A 17,670-nucleotide genomic window follows, 5' to 3' on the forward strand; every position below is an offset into this window, starting at 1 on the left:
ATTTTGCCCCATTCTCCCAACAGTAAATTGCTCAGAAATCCAAAAATCTGGGAATTAAAACTATGGCTCCTCTGAGCAATTTATAGCACACTTCATCTGCAGTGCATCTCCATTTAAGACACAATTACTAGTCTCCTTTACCCTGTAGTCTCCACTGGGGGAATATGCTACAAATTTGTCATCTCGAAGTGTTCCAAAGCAATTCATCATCAATCTCACTATCCCATAATATATAATATCAACATATAGTAAACTTAAGGCTGTTAAGTTCCAGTTTTAACACACAAAGTCAAAATAACAACAACTGTCCAACTAAAAAAAACCAATTAAGACCCTGAAGTTAAGCACAGTTGCAAAATTAATATTTATCTCTACAAAAACAAAAGAGTCACTTTTCAAGTATGAAAACTCAATACATATTTACCACTATATGGAAATAAATTATTTTTTGTTAGGCCAGATTGTCACAAAGCCAAGGTTAACAGACCAAACTTTTAAAGAGAAACCTGTACTTCCTGGTGAACCATTAACTCCTGAACCTCCTGAAAATTTCATACTTCCCTTTATCACTTCCACTAAAACTACTTTTAAGAAGTTACTAATCATCTCCAAAAGGCACTAAAAATCTCAGAAGCCTCAGTTCCTAAGAGTATTTAACATAAATGATTCATCCTCTTTTAAAAGTCCTTTCTTAGATTTCATGAAACAACTTTCTGGATTCTCCTACTAATGAGTCTTTTCTGTTTCCTCTGCTTCCCAGCCTCTAAAATGTATGCGTTCTCAATTACATTTATGGAGATTCCAAAATCTGTTTCTAGTCCTAATTTTTCTCTTTAGTTCCATCACCAATGGCAATTCACATCACCAATAGCAATTCAAACCTAATTTGATAAAAATGTTTCGATGTCCCTTCTTATTTTCATGGTTCCTTTGCCGTGTTTACCCATTCAAACCTAAAACCTTCTTGTAGTTTTTGGACTTTCCCCCTTTGTATGTGCACTTGCTCTCACATCCAAACAGTTTCCAGTTGTGTGGAGTTCACCTGAGTAAACATCTCTCAAACTTGATTTCTAGTACTTCTGCCAATGATGAAAGACCATGTCGGTACTGGACCATATGTACTTTTATTTCTTTACATTTCTTCAATACTGTCCTTTAAATAAAAAATTTATGAAACTGTTTATGAAACTTAAATATTTATGAAACCTCAAAGATTATAACAAATACTAAAAAAAATGGATAAATGTATATTGAGCAGAGAGAAAAAATGCATTTATGTTCATTAAACCATGCACGTAAAGCATACTATACAACATCGAACATAGAGTATGGCTTTTAACATATAAAAACTGAAATGAGCACATAAGATATATTAACAAATAAGGAAGTTAAAGGATTTTTTTTAAATAGTTTAGCCCCTTTCTTTTTTTTTTTTTAAAGAGTTATTTATTTATACAAGAACTGGCTAGATGCACAGGAGGGTGAGAGGATTCACCAGAGACAGAAAGGGGAGCAGAAAAGGCAGACTGACGAAATACACTGCTGAGGGCGAGACAGGAGAGGTTGGCTTCCACGTGTGGGATTCTCGACAGCCAGCCAGGATTGAACCCAAGCTGCAGAGGCTGTGGAGAGCTTCACAGAGCGGTGCTCAACCGCCTGTGCCACCAGGGAGGCCCAGTAAAGGAAATTTTTAATTAGCTGCCATAGATTAACTAAATTGTTATTAAAACTAGCAGAAACTAAACTTGATTTATACTGCCAAGCTTTTTGTTCTTAAAATTTATTTTAATTCCTTTTAACCTGTGCTCTAAGATTTGGTGCCATACCCAAGAGTTGGATACCTGAGATCACAAGCTCATTACAAGCTCTAGTTCATGGACCAAATTCTAGAAAAATAGAATAAATTGGCATTGATGTTCTCCTTATTCCTTCCATTATCAATCTATATGGACACCACATAAAATCCTGTTATACCTCCAAAAACCTACAAATTACCTGACAAACCAGATTAAGTTAACAAGCCATTTCTGCACCTTCTACTCCAACTCTCCAAGTCTAGTAACACATAAATAAAGCATTACTATTCTGGGATTTGCTGTGCCACTTTTTCCTATCAATAACATAAAAACAGTTTAATATAAGTTATCTATGCTTTTAAAATACAAAAAAATTAAGTGCAATAAAGGATCTGCTTTTTTTTTTTATAGAGGCATGTTTTATTTATTTATTTATTTGTTTGTTTGTTTGTTTGTTTTGTTTATACATGCACTGGGTACAGTCAGAAGCGCGGGAGGGTGAGAGAATTCACCAGAGCCAGAGCGGGGAGCAGAGCAGGCAGAAGGACCGAAGTACACTGCTGAGGGGAGCAGCGGGCGGCAGGAGAGGTCTGCGAGCCATGTGGGACCCTCCTCCGGTGGCCGGGGAGCAGCCGGGGATCGAACCAGTGCTGCAGAGGCTGCGGGCAGCTTCACAATCCAGCGCTCAACCGCTGCGCCACCGGGGAGGCCCAAGGATCTGCTTTAACCGTCATTACTCTTTCAAAATGGAGAGACTAAGCAGATATAAAGTCAAGTTAGTTTCCCAAACTTTGGTCTACAGAATTCAGTTTTAAGTTCTTAATAGAAATATAATTGGCAATTCCTCAAACAATTAAAAATGGTTACAATAAGACTCAGCAATTTCACTCCTCGGTATATAACCAAGAGAACTGAAAACATACTGATAAAAAAGTGTACACAAATGTTCACAGCAGCATTATTCATGAATCAAAAAGTGAAAACAACATGTGTACGAACTGATGAATAAATTGTGGTACATTCATGCAATGAAATATTATTCAATCATAAAAAAGAATATGGTACTGATACATGCTTAATAGAAGAACCTTGAAAATATTAAGCTAAGTGAAAGAAGTTAGTATACAAATTGCACATGATTCCATTTATAAGAAATGTCCAGAATCGGCATGTACATAGTGTTAGAAAATAAATTACTGGTAATCACTAATGTGTTTACAACCTGGTAAACAGGTTGTAGGGGACAGGGAGAAATGAGATCTGACTGGTAATAGATACGGGGTTTCTTTTGGTGGTGATGGAGATGTTCTCAAATTAGATAGTGACGGTAGATGCCCAACTTTGTGACTATACTAAAAACCAATTAAATGCACAATTTAAAGGGGTGACTTTTATGATATGTAAATTAATCTCAATTAGTGTGAATTAATCACAATAAAACTATTTAAAAATTTAAAAAAAATCAATTTGGTGAAAACATTTTTTTAAGATTTTAAGATTTATTTATTTTTGCATAGAAGAATTAGGGTATAGGCCAGAGATGCTGGGGTTAGAGGATTCACCAGAGACAGGCTGGGGAGCAGAACGAGCGAACGGATTTTACTGAAATACACTTCTGAGGAGACAATGGGCAAGACAGGAGAGGTCTGCTGCGCTGTATGTGGTAAGCAAACTGGTCTCTATGTGGTAAGCAAACTGGTCAAAGATTGAACTAAGGCCTTGAGGTGATAGTGCTGAGACTTAACCCCTAAGCCACCAGGGAGGTCCAGATTTGGGGGGGGGAAATTTCAAATAGATTTTAAAATAGATCTATTTTTAAAATGGATATGTGAATAGTAATTATGCCAATTTCAGAGTGGGCTAGTCAAAGCACATCAGTACTACTATGTAATAAGAATTGTCTACCCTCCTTAAGTTGATTATTACTCCAACCTATATTATTTATTGCAGACAATTTTATTAGAACATTAATCCCACATGGCCAGACATAATAAGAACACACATCTGATCTAAATAAAAGTAATATGAAAACAATACAAATGAACAATAAGGTTTATAGGAAACTTTGGCCAATGAACCTTTAATATGTAACTTTTTCGGAAAGGATAGGTAAATATAATAAGTGGGAAAGATAAAACATACGTATACACTTTTAAGATGAGTTGATGCCCAAGCAACAATAAAGAAGTTAAATAACTAATTTGGAAGACTAGATATTTAAGAAGAAAACAATAAGAAAATGTAGGGGCCAGGGAAATATTGGTAACCTAATGATCAAGATTAATCCAAATTCTGTAACCCTATAATCAAGGACCAGCAATCAAGACTACTTAAAGTTTTAGTATTTTTCTCTGAGGAAATGAATTGGAGGTTATTTCTGATACCAAACATTCAAATTACTTGCAAGAAAGCATTTAATTCTAGCATTACTTTAGATTTGGTCCTTAAAGGGCAATCGTACCACTGTGCAGATATGTGCACTCCAAGTTATTAAGGGCATGATTTTGTCAATTATTTCTTTGTAATAATAAACAGTGCTCCCCTTTCTTACAAAATGAAAAATCAAACAAAAACCCCCAAGCCTCCTTGTGTTAAAAAAATTAGGACATATAAAGATTTCTGCAATATTTTAAATAAAAACGCAAAGATGATATAGAGGAACTACACATCTAAAAATAACATAGTATCTTTTTTTAAAAAAGATACTTTAGAATCCTCAATCAAAATGAGCCAAGATTCTCAATTAAGAGTAACATTTTGACAGCTTTCAAAACCATGGTCAAACTCATTGAAGAGAATGTACTAGTATTTCCTCCAGCAGAAACTTCACTAACACAGGCAAAATATATGTCAAACTGGGCAGCAATGTTGGAGGAAAAATGGTAAATAATTGAGATGTCTGCTAGTTGTAAGAACTATTAATTAAACTGGAACCATGAAGCCACATTATCTTGTGAGAGCACTTCACTTTGAAAATGAATCACAAATTTTGTTTTATTATAATCATTAAACTTTTATAAACTCATGCTTCTCGTTGTGCTAGATGGTCATGTATAGTATAAACACTTTGATATAAAGTACACCTACAACTCAACAACAAAAAACCAAATAACAATTAAAAAATGGGCAGACTTGAGAAGATACCTCCCAAGACACACAGATGGCCACACATGACAAGATGTTCAACATCACTGAAAAATGAGGAAATGAAAATCTAAACCACAATGAAGTATCTCCTCACACCCTTTTAACGGCTATTCTCATAAAACCAAAATTGTAAGTGCTGATGAGGATGTGGAAAAATAAGAACCTTTGTTCTGTTGGTGGGAATATAAAATTGTATAGTAACTATGGAAAACAGCAAAGCAATTCCTCAAAAGCTCAAAACTTGAATTACCATATAATCCAGCAATTCCACTTCTAGTTCTATACACAAAAGAACTGAAAGCAGGGTCTCAAACACCTATGCGTACATGCATCATAGCAGCATTTTCCCATTAGCTAAAAGGTGGAAGTAACCCAAGAGTCCATCACTGAACAAATGGATAAACTAAATGTGGAATACATATAATCTATTATTACTCACTCTCAAAAAGGAAGGAAATTTTGATGTATGCTACAACATGGATGAACTGAGAGGACATTATACTAGTTGAAATAAGCCAGTCACAAAAAGACAAATATTGTATGATTCCACTTAAATGAGGTATCTAGAGTGCTCAAATTCATAGAAAGAATGGTGAGTGCCAGGAGCTGGGAGATGAGGAGAATGGAAAGGTAATAGTACACACTTTAGTTTTGCAAGATGAAGAGAGTTCTAGAGACTGACTGTAAAATGGTGTGAATGTAATTAACATTACCGAATGGACACTTATCAGTGTGTTAAGATGGTTTTATGTTATTTGCATCTTAGAATTTTTTTAAGAAAGTAAAAGAAACCCTTTGTAGTTGTTTACAAAGAAATATCCCATCAAAGAAGTGGGCCAGTTAGTGGTGAGAAAATGCCATTGAAGTATTTCACATTACCAGGCTACCCGACATGCATATAACATTAGCGTTACTCTACTCAGGAATTAATTGTTTTGATACTCAAACAGAACAAAAATCATATACTTTCTGACATGCTGAATTCACACATTTATAATAAAAGGAAAAAGATTTAATTATCACCTTCAGGAATGTAGAGGAAACAAATCAGGGATTGGGGGGAAGTAATTAGATTAAATTAAAAATAAAAATCAGCAGGCAACTACCAATCAGATATTCTGCAGGGGAGGAGGAGGGACAAGGATCAAAACAGGGGAGGGAAGAGCACAAGGGACTATGGTGATGGGACACAGGTGAATTGGTGGAAATTTCATGGGGACTATTACACCTGAGAGGAGAAAGCATACATTGTACAAAAATGAAGAATGATGTAAAATATATATAAAATAAAAAAATAATTATCACCTTTTTAAGGATAATTAGCACCTTACTGGTCTCACATCATTTTCTTATAGTTTATCCTATGAGCAGTGGTGAATAGTCCAAAACCCTGCCCTCATGTAGCATACAATCTAAAAGTATGTCCACATGATATGGTTATTTATTATCCCTGCCTTTTATATCTATCATCTGTTTACATGTTTTATAAATTGGCACCTGAGATTATAACTCTCTATTATAGATCATTTATTTCTCTTTATTCCCCCACAGGGCTTAGTGTCTTCTAACTATCACACATTCAAAAAAGGCATGGTAAGTCTTTTAAGCACAATGGGCATGGATAACTAAATTCAGACCATCAATCATTTAATGAACTAGCACTCTATCATCACATTTATAACACATTCAGTTCAACAGTTGAGATAATATAGTTCATATAAGTGGAAAGCATGCAGTAAGTAAATGCTAAGTCGAATTTGTAGTTTACAATCATACTGACATGAAACAGATAAAAAAATGAAGTATAGGGGCCTCCCAGGTGGCATAGGGGTTATGTCTCAGTGCTATCATGCTAGCACTGCTGTGCTGTGCCTGAGTTCCATCCCTGGCCAGGGAGCTAAACCACATATATCATAGCAGACTTCTACCCTGAGCAGTGTATTTCAGTAAATCCGCCTGTCCTGCTCCCCCGTCTCTGTTGAATCCTCTCACCCCCGAACCTCTGGCTTATACCCTAGTTCTTCTATGCATAAATAAGTAAATAAATCTTTAAAAAAAAAGAAGTACATTTTAAAATAATTTATCTACAGTAATATTTCCCAGTCCTAAGCAACAAATGTGAAGACACTGTTTTTGATTTTGCTCCTTTATTATCTTACCTACAAAGTTACCAAGGATACTCTAAATCTTTCATCATCAGGGAGAACACAAACATAATAAATCAATCAGATAGTGCATATATTTAAAAATACTCAGTAGATCCTTAGCTATGAGAAAATGACCGGAATCCCTCCCAAAAGCCCATATACCCAGATGCCAACCAGAGGCCAATCTTGCACAAGCCTTTCTAAGGATAGCAGTCTCAGGGCTTGTAGTGTTAGTTCTTTTGTATACAATTCTAAGATGAAAAGTTAAACTCCCTCCCTCTCTCTTCCATATCCCTCTCCTTTGAAGTAGTCAACCATATTAATCCTCTTTAGTGATAGATATTTTATCTATTATTGCATCAAAATCGCAGCAGCTAATATGCATGAACATACAAGTTTATGCACATATGCAAATATTTTAAAGGAAAGATTCTTAGAAGTTGACATGCTGGGTCAAAGAATATACACATTAAGTGGCCAAACTTCCAAGAAATGCTTCACCAGTTGATAAACAAGGAAGATATTCCTATCAGCAAATCCAGAATATCATTTTTATATCCTTGCTAACATTTGCTATTATCAATTTCTGAACTGTCAAAATGATCAAATTTTGGATACTGCCAAATTTACTGGAATCTGGAGGACCCCCCTCAAAAGTTAATGCTGATTAGTTTCTCTGATGACTAATGGTTGGTGAGGGTTTTTTTTTTTAATGTTCAGTAATTATTTACATTTCTTCCTGTTGTCACTCATAGCACTTGGTTTTTTTTTTTCCTATTGGACTCTTTATATTGATAGGTAAAAAACTACTTATATTTTAAATAATAATCTTTCATCTTAATTGTGTTGAGTATATTTTATCATATTCTATTGCTTATCTTTGAATTACCTTTGGTGTTACAGATGCTTTTTATTTTTAAGAGGTCAAACCTGATCATTATTACTGTTAAATCTGTGCTTGAAATATAAAATCAGGAGAAAAAAATACTCTAATTCAGATTGACTTTGTCCCTAAATAATTTTTACCCATCTCTTTATTACAGAAGAGAAGTTAACCTAATACAGTGGAACTCTTTCTTGACTTACTTATTTTAAAATAAAGAAATCTTGTTTCTTTATTCAACTATCATTTTATATTAGAAAACGAAGTCTTAAGTAAAGTGAGTCTTATACCACTTTGTGAAGTGACAATTCCTAGGTACTAGTTAATTGTACTAGTTAATTTCTAACAGGATCAGGACTATCAGTGTGACTCAACAAGTCACTGTCAGTTTGACTTCTTTGATAATAAAGCACTGCTTCTGTAAGAGTTGGAACTTAATGTGTATTGTGGTATGCTGACAATCTTTAGGATTAAATTATTTTAGAGCATATCCCCAGTAATCAAGTAACATTATTTAAATTATAAATCTTTTGTTGTGCAGAACATTAAATGAGTAACAAAGACCAATTCACTTTTACTTGTGAAAAATTGACCCAGTATTCTAAAAATTCAGTTTTAACCAATTCCTTGTTTGTTGTCTTAATACTTATAAATCCACCAACAGTCCCATTAGTCATAGAAATACTCATTTCTATACTCCTTTTGACTGCTCTTTTTAGTTAATGTTGTTACTATTTTTTCCTGAAGTCTTTTCATTGGTCTTGCCTCTATTTACTTAAAAGATTTCCCCTACTTGTGAAGTCCCTCCATCAAAATTCATCTATCCTTCTGAGCTCATCTGAAAGTTGTTTAAAAATTCCACTCTTTTGGGCCTACCCGGTGGCGCAGTGGTTGAGCGCTGGGTTGCGAAGCTGCTCGCAGCCTCTGCAGCACCGGGTCCCACATGGCGCACAGACCTCTCCTGCCGCCCACTGCTCCCCTCAGCAGTGTAGTTCAGTCCTTCTGCCTGCTCTGCTCCCCGCTCTGGCTCTGGTGAATTCTCTCACCCTCCCGCACTTCTGACTGTACCCAGTGCTTGTATAAATAAATAAATCTTTAAAAAAAAAAAATTCCACTCTTTTAACAGTATGGGATTTTTCCTTTTTGAAAAATTCTCATTGCATAATGATGCAAATATACTTATTGCCACTGAACTATACACATAATAAGAGTTAAAACGGTAAATTTTATGGAATGTATATTTTACACCACCAAAAAATTCCCCCAAAATAACAGAATTCTCATGGTACTGTGTCCAGTTTGTATTCGTTATCTGTGTACATTTTTATTTCCCCACCTCTACTAAAAACTTCCTCAGGAAAGGGATCATGTAACCTCCACTGCCATTTAACACAGTTGAATTTGCCAGAAAATTCAGAATAACTTTCTTTGAAACAACTCACTCTAGTTCTTATGTGATAAGAAACACATGGTTGCAACTTCAGTAGGTGAAAGCTTACTTTTACACACAAATTGTACCTTTAATGGAGTTTTTCATTTCAATGGAGTTGTTACACTGATAAAACAGACTTTTAAAACATAGGAAAGGCCATATTACGTATCAAAATACATATTAATTAATAGAGTATTAAAGGCATAGTAACAAAAATGTTTTGACTGCTAAATTTGCATAGTTGGAGTTACTGCCTTCTCCAATTCTGAGATTAAAATGGTTCACATGCAGAATCAGAACTTTTTTTCATGTAAACAAACAAGGGATATTGACATTGTTCAATCCAACTCAAGTATATTTAACACAAAAGATTCTAACAAATAGTTGCTAGCCATCAGAAATATTAAGAAGTTCTACAATATCAGGCAATCACTTCTTTCAAAAATTCTGCCAGTCATTCTCTCTCAAGTTAGGAATGGATGATCATGCTGCTGGTACCCATAACCACAATGAAAGAAGTAGCAAAACATGGGAGTTAAGGCATAGTTTTAACAGAACAGTTCTGTCACTTATATGACCTTGGGCAAGCTGAGTTTCCTTATTTGTAAAAATAGAACTTGGATTAATTTGAGGATCCAAAGTAACATTCCTTGTAGAACTTATTCTATAAACAAGGCATATAGCACTGTATGCACATTATTTGTATTGTCTATTAAATATATATCATAAACACATTATAATGATTTAAGATTTACAAAGCACCTATCATGTGGCCACAGGTAGGTATCAAGGTATAAAAGACAAGACAAATCCATGTCACTGTTATCTCTGAATCTCTCAGTCTGGATCTCTAGCTACTGAATACCTGATAACCTAGTAATAAAAACAGAAAAATAAATACATAATTGCAATATGATATGGTGAATTGTAACAGAGAAACATACAAAGTGCTATGAAAGGAAAATTGAGACAAGGTAAGGATGTTATACCTTTATTCTGGCCAACCCAATTAATTTCATCAAGTTTCCTGCAGTATCACATGTGGCCATCCTGCCATCCTGTCCACACCATATAACCTACGATTTGATTTCTACCTTTCCCAATGTCCCCACCAACTTCAAGAATAACACTGTCATTTGTTATTTCATCTACAAAATGGAATTAGTATCTTGCTTATTGGGTTGTAGTAAGAATTATGAGAGTTCATTAAAAATCAATTCAAGGGCCTCCCTGGTGGTGCAAGGGGTTAAGATGCAACCTTGAAGCTATCCACAGCCACTGCAACACGAGTTTGACCCCAGGGAGCTACCCACATGGTGCAGCAGACCTCTTCTGACTTACCCACTGCTCCCCTCAGCAATGTATTTCAGTCAATCCACCTATTCTGCTCCCCACTCTGTCTCTGATGAATCCTCTCACCCCCCCACACACCTCTGGCCTGTACCTCAGTTCTTATATGCATAAATAAATCTTTTTAAGAATCAATTCAATAATTACAAGGTTTTTAAGTAATGTCCTTGATTCCATAATCTTTGAACTTTAAGCCAACTATGGTTGCAATGGACAATCATCTTGCTTTAGAGTATGAGATAAACAGTAGCACAAGGTGACAGCATAGAAGGTAGAGAAATGGGAGGAGGGGTGTCCAGGGTTAAAAATGGAGACGACAATAAGCAGTTATATCAATAGACTATAGTTTTTTGACTTGTCCTCACTCCCATCCCTAAAATGATATCAGATTTACCTTTTAGGACAACTCATGTATGATACGATTTCATGGACAAGGTGAATTTTCCCATGGCTTTAAAAAGTAAAATCCACTCTTATCTACAAACAACTGCTGAAAACCCCCTTAGTATCTCCCATTTGTCAAAAAAAAAAAAAAAGCACAAACTTGTCCTACCTTCTCAGTGTTCTTGTCAAGGTCATGACTCCTATTTGCCAAATCTAGGTTTAAATATAAATTTTATTTCAAACTATTCAACTCACTTGGCCTCTAACTACACTGCAGGTTCTGATATTCTCAGCATATATTCAACTCAGAAATCACATCTTTCATGAGTCTAGCAATCACTCATACACAAAAATATTTGAGATGATGATACTTAGCCAGCTCTAAACTCAACTCAATGTCTAATCCCTCAAACTCATGTTTCCTACAGTATTCCTTATCTCATCACTATCCCTTAGTGTCCAAGTTAGTCTGGGTAAATTCTTCCTCATCCTCCAAATATCACCAAATCTTATCAAAACAACCTTCTAAATTCACTCCTTTCCTTTATATTCACTGTTATTGCCTTGAGGGCCTCCTGCTTGATAGATCAGAATAGCTTTCTAAGAGGTCTCTGCATCTGTCCTTACCTCTACATTTTGTTCTTCATACAGCAGCCAAGGAGGTCCTGTTAACATGTAAGTTAAGAAAAAATTACAACCCAACTGCAAATTTACTACTCTCTTCCTTACCATTCTGCTCAAGCACACTGACTTCCTTCATAACCTTCAACAACACTCTTAACTCAGGTCTGTGTGCACTTCGTGTTTTTCCTGCCTGGAATGCTTGTCTTGCAGACAACTGCAGGGCTTACTCCCTCACTATTTTTGGTCTTGACCCAGTGTCTTAACTTCTCAATAGATTAACAACCCCTACACCTATAATATGGTAGATAGATCATATTAATAGCCTGTTTTCTCAATCCTCTCTAAACTAAAACCACATGTAACTTTGCAATTTTTCTTAAATGGTGGTATCTATTTACCAAACTCTTGAGGTGGAAGTGGTGTCATACCTTGCTTTAGCCAACAGAATGTGACAGAAGTGACAATGTGCCAAGTCCAAGCCTAAACAGGTCTTGCGAATTTCCCCCTCACTTGCTGTGAGAATATGCCAGGTAGCCTATTAGCAAATGAGAAACGTGGTGCAGGAACAAGTAATTCCAGTCATCCTAGCCACAGCCAGTCTAGATGTGCTAACAACTAGCTAACTCCCAGAAACGTGAATGAATCCAGTCAAGATCTCAAAACTGCTTAGCTGACAATCAAAATGTAAATGTAAAAATATTTATTATTATATGACAGTAAGGTTTTGTGGCTTTTATACAACATTATTGTGGTAATATGTAACTGTGGTAATATGTAATTCTACTCCCTTCCCTTCTTACTCTGCTTTATTGTTCTGCACAGCACTTAAGATCTGATCTACAGTACATGTATATGTCTTTATTAGGTTATTCTCAAACGCCTGCCAACAGAATGTAAGCTCACTGAGGAGCTGTAATCTAGGATAGCTCTAGGATAATGCCTGGCATGTAGCAGGCATTCAAAAAACAATGAACATGATGAATTACATTTGGCTCTATATATCTTTATTAGAAATCTTTTTAATACATGGAAGCCATTAAACTTAGAATCAGCCTTCTGAATCCCGTTTCACAAACTGTAAAATCCAAAAACTATGTTTTTTATTCATCTTATTACTAATTCTCACACTGCAAACTATTCCTGTTTTATGGATGACGAAACCAAGATTGAAAGTAGCTTAGATGATTTATTCAAAATTACACAGACAGTAAGCAATGACTATGTCTAATCTAGATACAGCTGCTGTGATCCACATCAACTTTGGAATATCCAGTGTAATAACAGGTACCCAAATTATTAATTAAATGTATCACAAAGGTATGCTACTTATTTTTTTTTTAATAGAGGCATGTTTTATTTATTTATTTGTTTGTTTGTTTGTTTTGTTTATACATGCACTGGGTACAGTCAGAAGTGCGGGAGGGTGAGAGAATTCACCAGAGCCAGAGCGGGGAGCAGAGCAGGCAGAAGGACCGAAGTACACTGCTAAGGGGAGCAGTGGGCGGCAGGAGAGGTCTGCGCACCATGTGGGACCCTCCTCTGGTGGCCGGGGAGCAGCCGGGGATCGAACCGGCGCCACAGAGGCCGCGGGCAGCTTCGCAACCCAGCGCTCAACCGCTGCGCCACCAGGGAGGCCCAGGTATGCTACTTCTTTAATAAAAATTTTTTTATTCAAGTAACATTGCATTATAACATTATGTAAGTTTCAACTTTAAAGTATGCTACTTCCGTCTGGTCCCCGTCTGGTCCTTTCTTGCCTGCTAGGTATGAATTTCCTTCCTTTTAATGGTTCATAATTAACATTTCCTCCCACTAAAGTCAAAGATTATTTTTCTTCCATTTTCTGTTAAATACTTTCAAGATAGTGACAATTTACATGTTTACCCAATTCACAATCTATTTTTAAAAATTCAAACCTTTTTAATTACAATAAATAAATGGTGAAATCACTTTGGAACATATTAGAAAATATTAGCTATGCCTTGCGAACAATATATGGTTTATAAACAATGTAAAAACACATAATAAAGCAACTGCAAAAAATCAAATGTATTGGTTAAAAAGTCATTCTGTACTTCTAGTTTAAATTGCATTTCTAGGGCGTTCCTGGTGGTGCAAAGGGGTAAGCACCTCACTATGAAGCAATCCGCAGACTCTGCAGCACGAGTTTGATCCCCAGCCTGCCAGGGAGCAGCCCACATGGTGCAGCAGACCTTGCCTGTCTCGCCCGCTGCTCCCCTCAGCAGTGTATTTCAGTCTGTCTGCTCTGTTCCCCACTCTGTCTCTGGTGAATCCTCTCACCCACTGCATCTCTGGCCTGTACCCCAGCTCTTGTATGTATAAATAAATCAATCTTTAAAAAAAATTGCATTTTCTAAAAATATTTTTTTTTAAGATTTATTATTTATTTATACAAGCACTGGGTACAGTCAGAAGCACGGGAGGGTGAGAGAATTCACCAGAGCCAAAGTGGGGAACAGAACAGACAGGCTGGCGAAATACACTGCTGAGGGGAGCAGCAGGCGCAGCAGGAGAGGTCTGTCGTGCCATGTGGAGCCCTTGCCGGTGGCCAGGGATCGAACCAGCGCTGCAGAGGCTGCGGGCAGCTTCGCAGGCCAGCGTTCAACCACTGCGACACCAGGGGAGGCCCCTTCTAAAAATATTTTTAAAATAGTCATCAACTATCACAACAATGTAGGCATGAAAAAATATCAATATTTTATTATTTAGTGAAACTCTTGAAACAGTTTTAGGATTATGAATGTCACTGCAGTCAGTTTTACAAGGTTAGTAAGATTTTTTTCCATATTTCTAAATATTCAAGCATTCAGTTATATTTCCCTTAAGACCTAAGGGTATTAAAAACTGAAGGTATATAAGGCAGTAATGCAGACTAAGAAATTAGGTTAAAAAAAAAATAGGTATAAAATGATGGTTCATGGGCCTCCCCGGTGGCGCAGCAGTTGAGCGCTGGGTTGCAAAGCTGCCTGCGGCCTCTGCGGCGCTGGTTCAATCCCCGGCTGCTCCCAGGCCACCGGATGAGGATCCCACATGGCGCGCAGACCTCTCCTGCCGCCCGCTGCTCCTCTCAGCAGTGTACTTCGGTCCTTCTGCCTGCTCTGCTCCCCGCTCTGGCTCTGGTGAATTCTCTCACCCTCCCGCACTTCTGACTGTACCCAGTGCATGTATAAACAAAAACAAACAAATAAATAAATAAATAAATAAAATACGCCTCTATTAAAATAAATAAATAAATAAATAAAATAAAATGATGGTTCAATATTTAGGGGAGAAATAACCTTAAAATATAGAAGATAGTTAACAGTGCTGAATGCTAGATGCATCAACACAGATACTACAATAAAGGATCAACAGGATATGTTTAAGAGATCTAAGGCAACCATAGCAAATGAAATTTACACAAATTGGTAGAGCTTTAAATCAGCTTAGTGGAAGTTAAAAGAATGAAGGAAATAGAGTTAGCCAATGTCCACCTAATAATTCATTTAAGAAAGCTAACTTTCTGCCTTCATTTTACCATTAACAACAAGTCCTTTGAACGTTGACCTTCACAAAGGAAAATATCGGGTTCAAGCTTTTGAACATTACAGTACCCATTTTCTTTACTTTTCCACAAAATCAAAATACCAAAGCATTTTGTATTATGAAACACTAAAACCTGGGCCTCCCTGATTGCACAAAGGGTTAAGACACAACCTATGAAGCTATCTGCAGCCCGCCAGCCAGGGAGCAACCCACATGGTGCAGCAGACCTCTCCTGACTTGCCTGCTGCTCCCCTCAGCAGTGTCCTCCCATCAATCTGCCTGTTCTGTTCCCCACTCTGTCTCTGGTGAATCCTCTCATCCCCTGCACCTCTGGCCTGTACCCGGGCTTTTGTAAGTATAAATACATAAATCTTAAAAAAAACAAAAACAAAAACCCTTATTTCTCTTTAATAATCTGTCTGAAGTTTAAAGTTATTTTTAAAATAAAACTTATTTGTACATCTAATAATGCCTGTGAATGGCTCTGAGATAAATATTTGTATGTAGTCAATTACTTTAGTTGCAAAATCCTATTATTATTGATAGCAACCTACTCTATAAAGCTCCTAGGCATTTATGTATGTTGTACTTATAGCAGTAGAAGAATTTCAAACAACTTATAGGAAATTTCTAAATCACATAGTACATTCTTATCTAACACCCATTTCCAAAACACATTAATGAATTTAGGCACAATAAAGCTGAAGGACAGAGAAGATAAAGATGAGTAGACAAACAAAGGTACACAGGGAGGTGTGAAGGCCAGCAAAGAGCACACCAGGCACACACATTTCAATAATTAAGTTTTAGATGATTTGTGAACTAAAGAACTGTTGTTAATTTTATTAATGCAAAGTCTATTATGAAGAAAATACTTTCAGGCAGTCTTTCAGACAGTGATAAATTTTGAATGTATATTCAGGGAGTAAATAAAGAATGACTATACATAATCTTCTGATAAAAACCAATCTTTAGAACAGTGTTTGCTTGCAAGAAGGTAATATTCTAGTTCCATACTTTAACAATGAAAACTACAACTTAAATCTTAGATACCATAAATATACAACCCACAGCGCATCTAAGTTCCCACACAGAAACTTTTGCTTGATGCTTACTATGTACTATATATGTGAAATAATCCTTTGCCAGAGCCAACAGAATGCTCTCAAGTCACAAGGACTCTTTGTGCTTCTTTTTCCTTCTCTGAAAGGGGGTGGGTGGAGTTTATTTGTGGCTGAGCCTTAAAATAGTTGAAGATTTTTTTAATTTTACTTCAAGGATTTTTGTATTGCTCTTTCGGTTGCCCGCCTAGTTAATCAACCATCTCTCTTTCTCCCTAAGAAAAGCTCCTTCCAAAACACATCTGAATAAGCTCCCCTGTCTCCCCTCATCTTGGTCAACTCTACACACATATCACACAGCACCAATTTCACTGACAAATTAATTGATTCTTTCAGGAAATGTCAAAGTGAGATACAGTAATTTTAGGTATTCTGAGCTATTTTCCTATAGTAATATAAAGTGAATGATATACATTGATCACCACAAGGGTGATCGATTCAGGACATACAGCCCAAATCAGTAAAAGTCAATATGCTGAATGATAAGGGTAAAGAGTAGAGCACCTATACAGAGAAGCACAGACAGGTATCCAAGCAGCCTTACGAGACACAGAAAGCTCACTTAGGTTACAAATGGCTCTGCATTTCTTGGTTGCTTAAAGCAGTTCTAGGTAATACATCTCCCCCCACATAGGCTAGGTTGGAAATAGACTACAGTCAAACAATCTACACACCGACCAATTTTATTTAATATAATTATCAGGATATTTATGCCCATTTTGTTCTTCACTGACTTTTCTCCTAACCAATAAGAATGCAATTGTTGGCTGGACAATGTCACATCACAGATAAAAGCATCTGCTTTAATAACTTGGAGCAAACTCAGCTCTCCCACATTCTAACTGTAAAATCTGGAAAAGGGTCCTTAATTTCTAAACAATTTTAATGTTCCTTTTAACATCAAAGGGTCTGTGAGTTATGAATAAATCCATGACATACAATGTGCAGAGAAGGTGTTCAGGAAAGATATTTTCAACATTTTTGTAGCATGAGATCTAGAATTCTTTTCCTTTTTCTCTTTGGTTCTGGTCACAAATGTGTAGTCTCAAACCTCTCAGTCATGCCATGGGAAACTCAAATTTGATGAGGAATCCAAACTAACAAGAAGTTTACCATTATAAATAATATGCCTAGGTTCTAAAGACTCTAAGTAGTTTTTTTTTAAGGCACTTTTAACAGAAGCCAATTAAAAACATCAATCTAATCACCTAAGTACACAAAGGGAGAAAAATACTTTATA

The 17,670-nt window shown here is 36.3% G+C and overlaps 1 protein-coding gene across 2 annotated transcripts in view; it reads right to left on the minus strand.

The window, feature by feature from the left end:
- PTPN12 (protein tyrosine phosphatase non-receptor type 12) overlaps positions 1-17,670 on the minus strand; it is a 79,173-nt gene that overhangs the window by 48,592 nt on the left and 12,911 nt on the right. The window lies entirely within an intron of this gene.

Source organism: Talpa occidentalis, unplaced genomic scaffold, assembly GCF_014898055.3.
Source record: "Talpa occidentalis isolate TD23 unplaced genomic scaffold, MPIMG_talOcc4v2.1, whole genome shotgun sequence".
NCBI classification, from domain to species: Eukaryota; Metazoa; Chordata; class Mammalia; order Eulipotyphla; family Talpidae; genus Talpa; species Talpa occidentalis.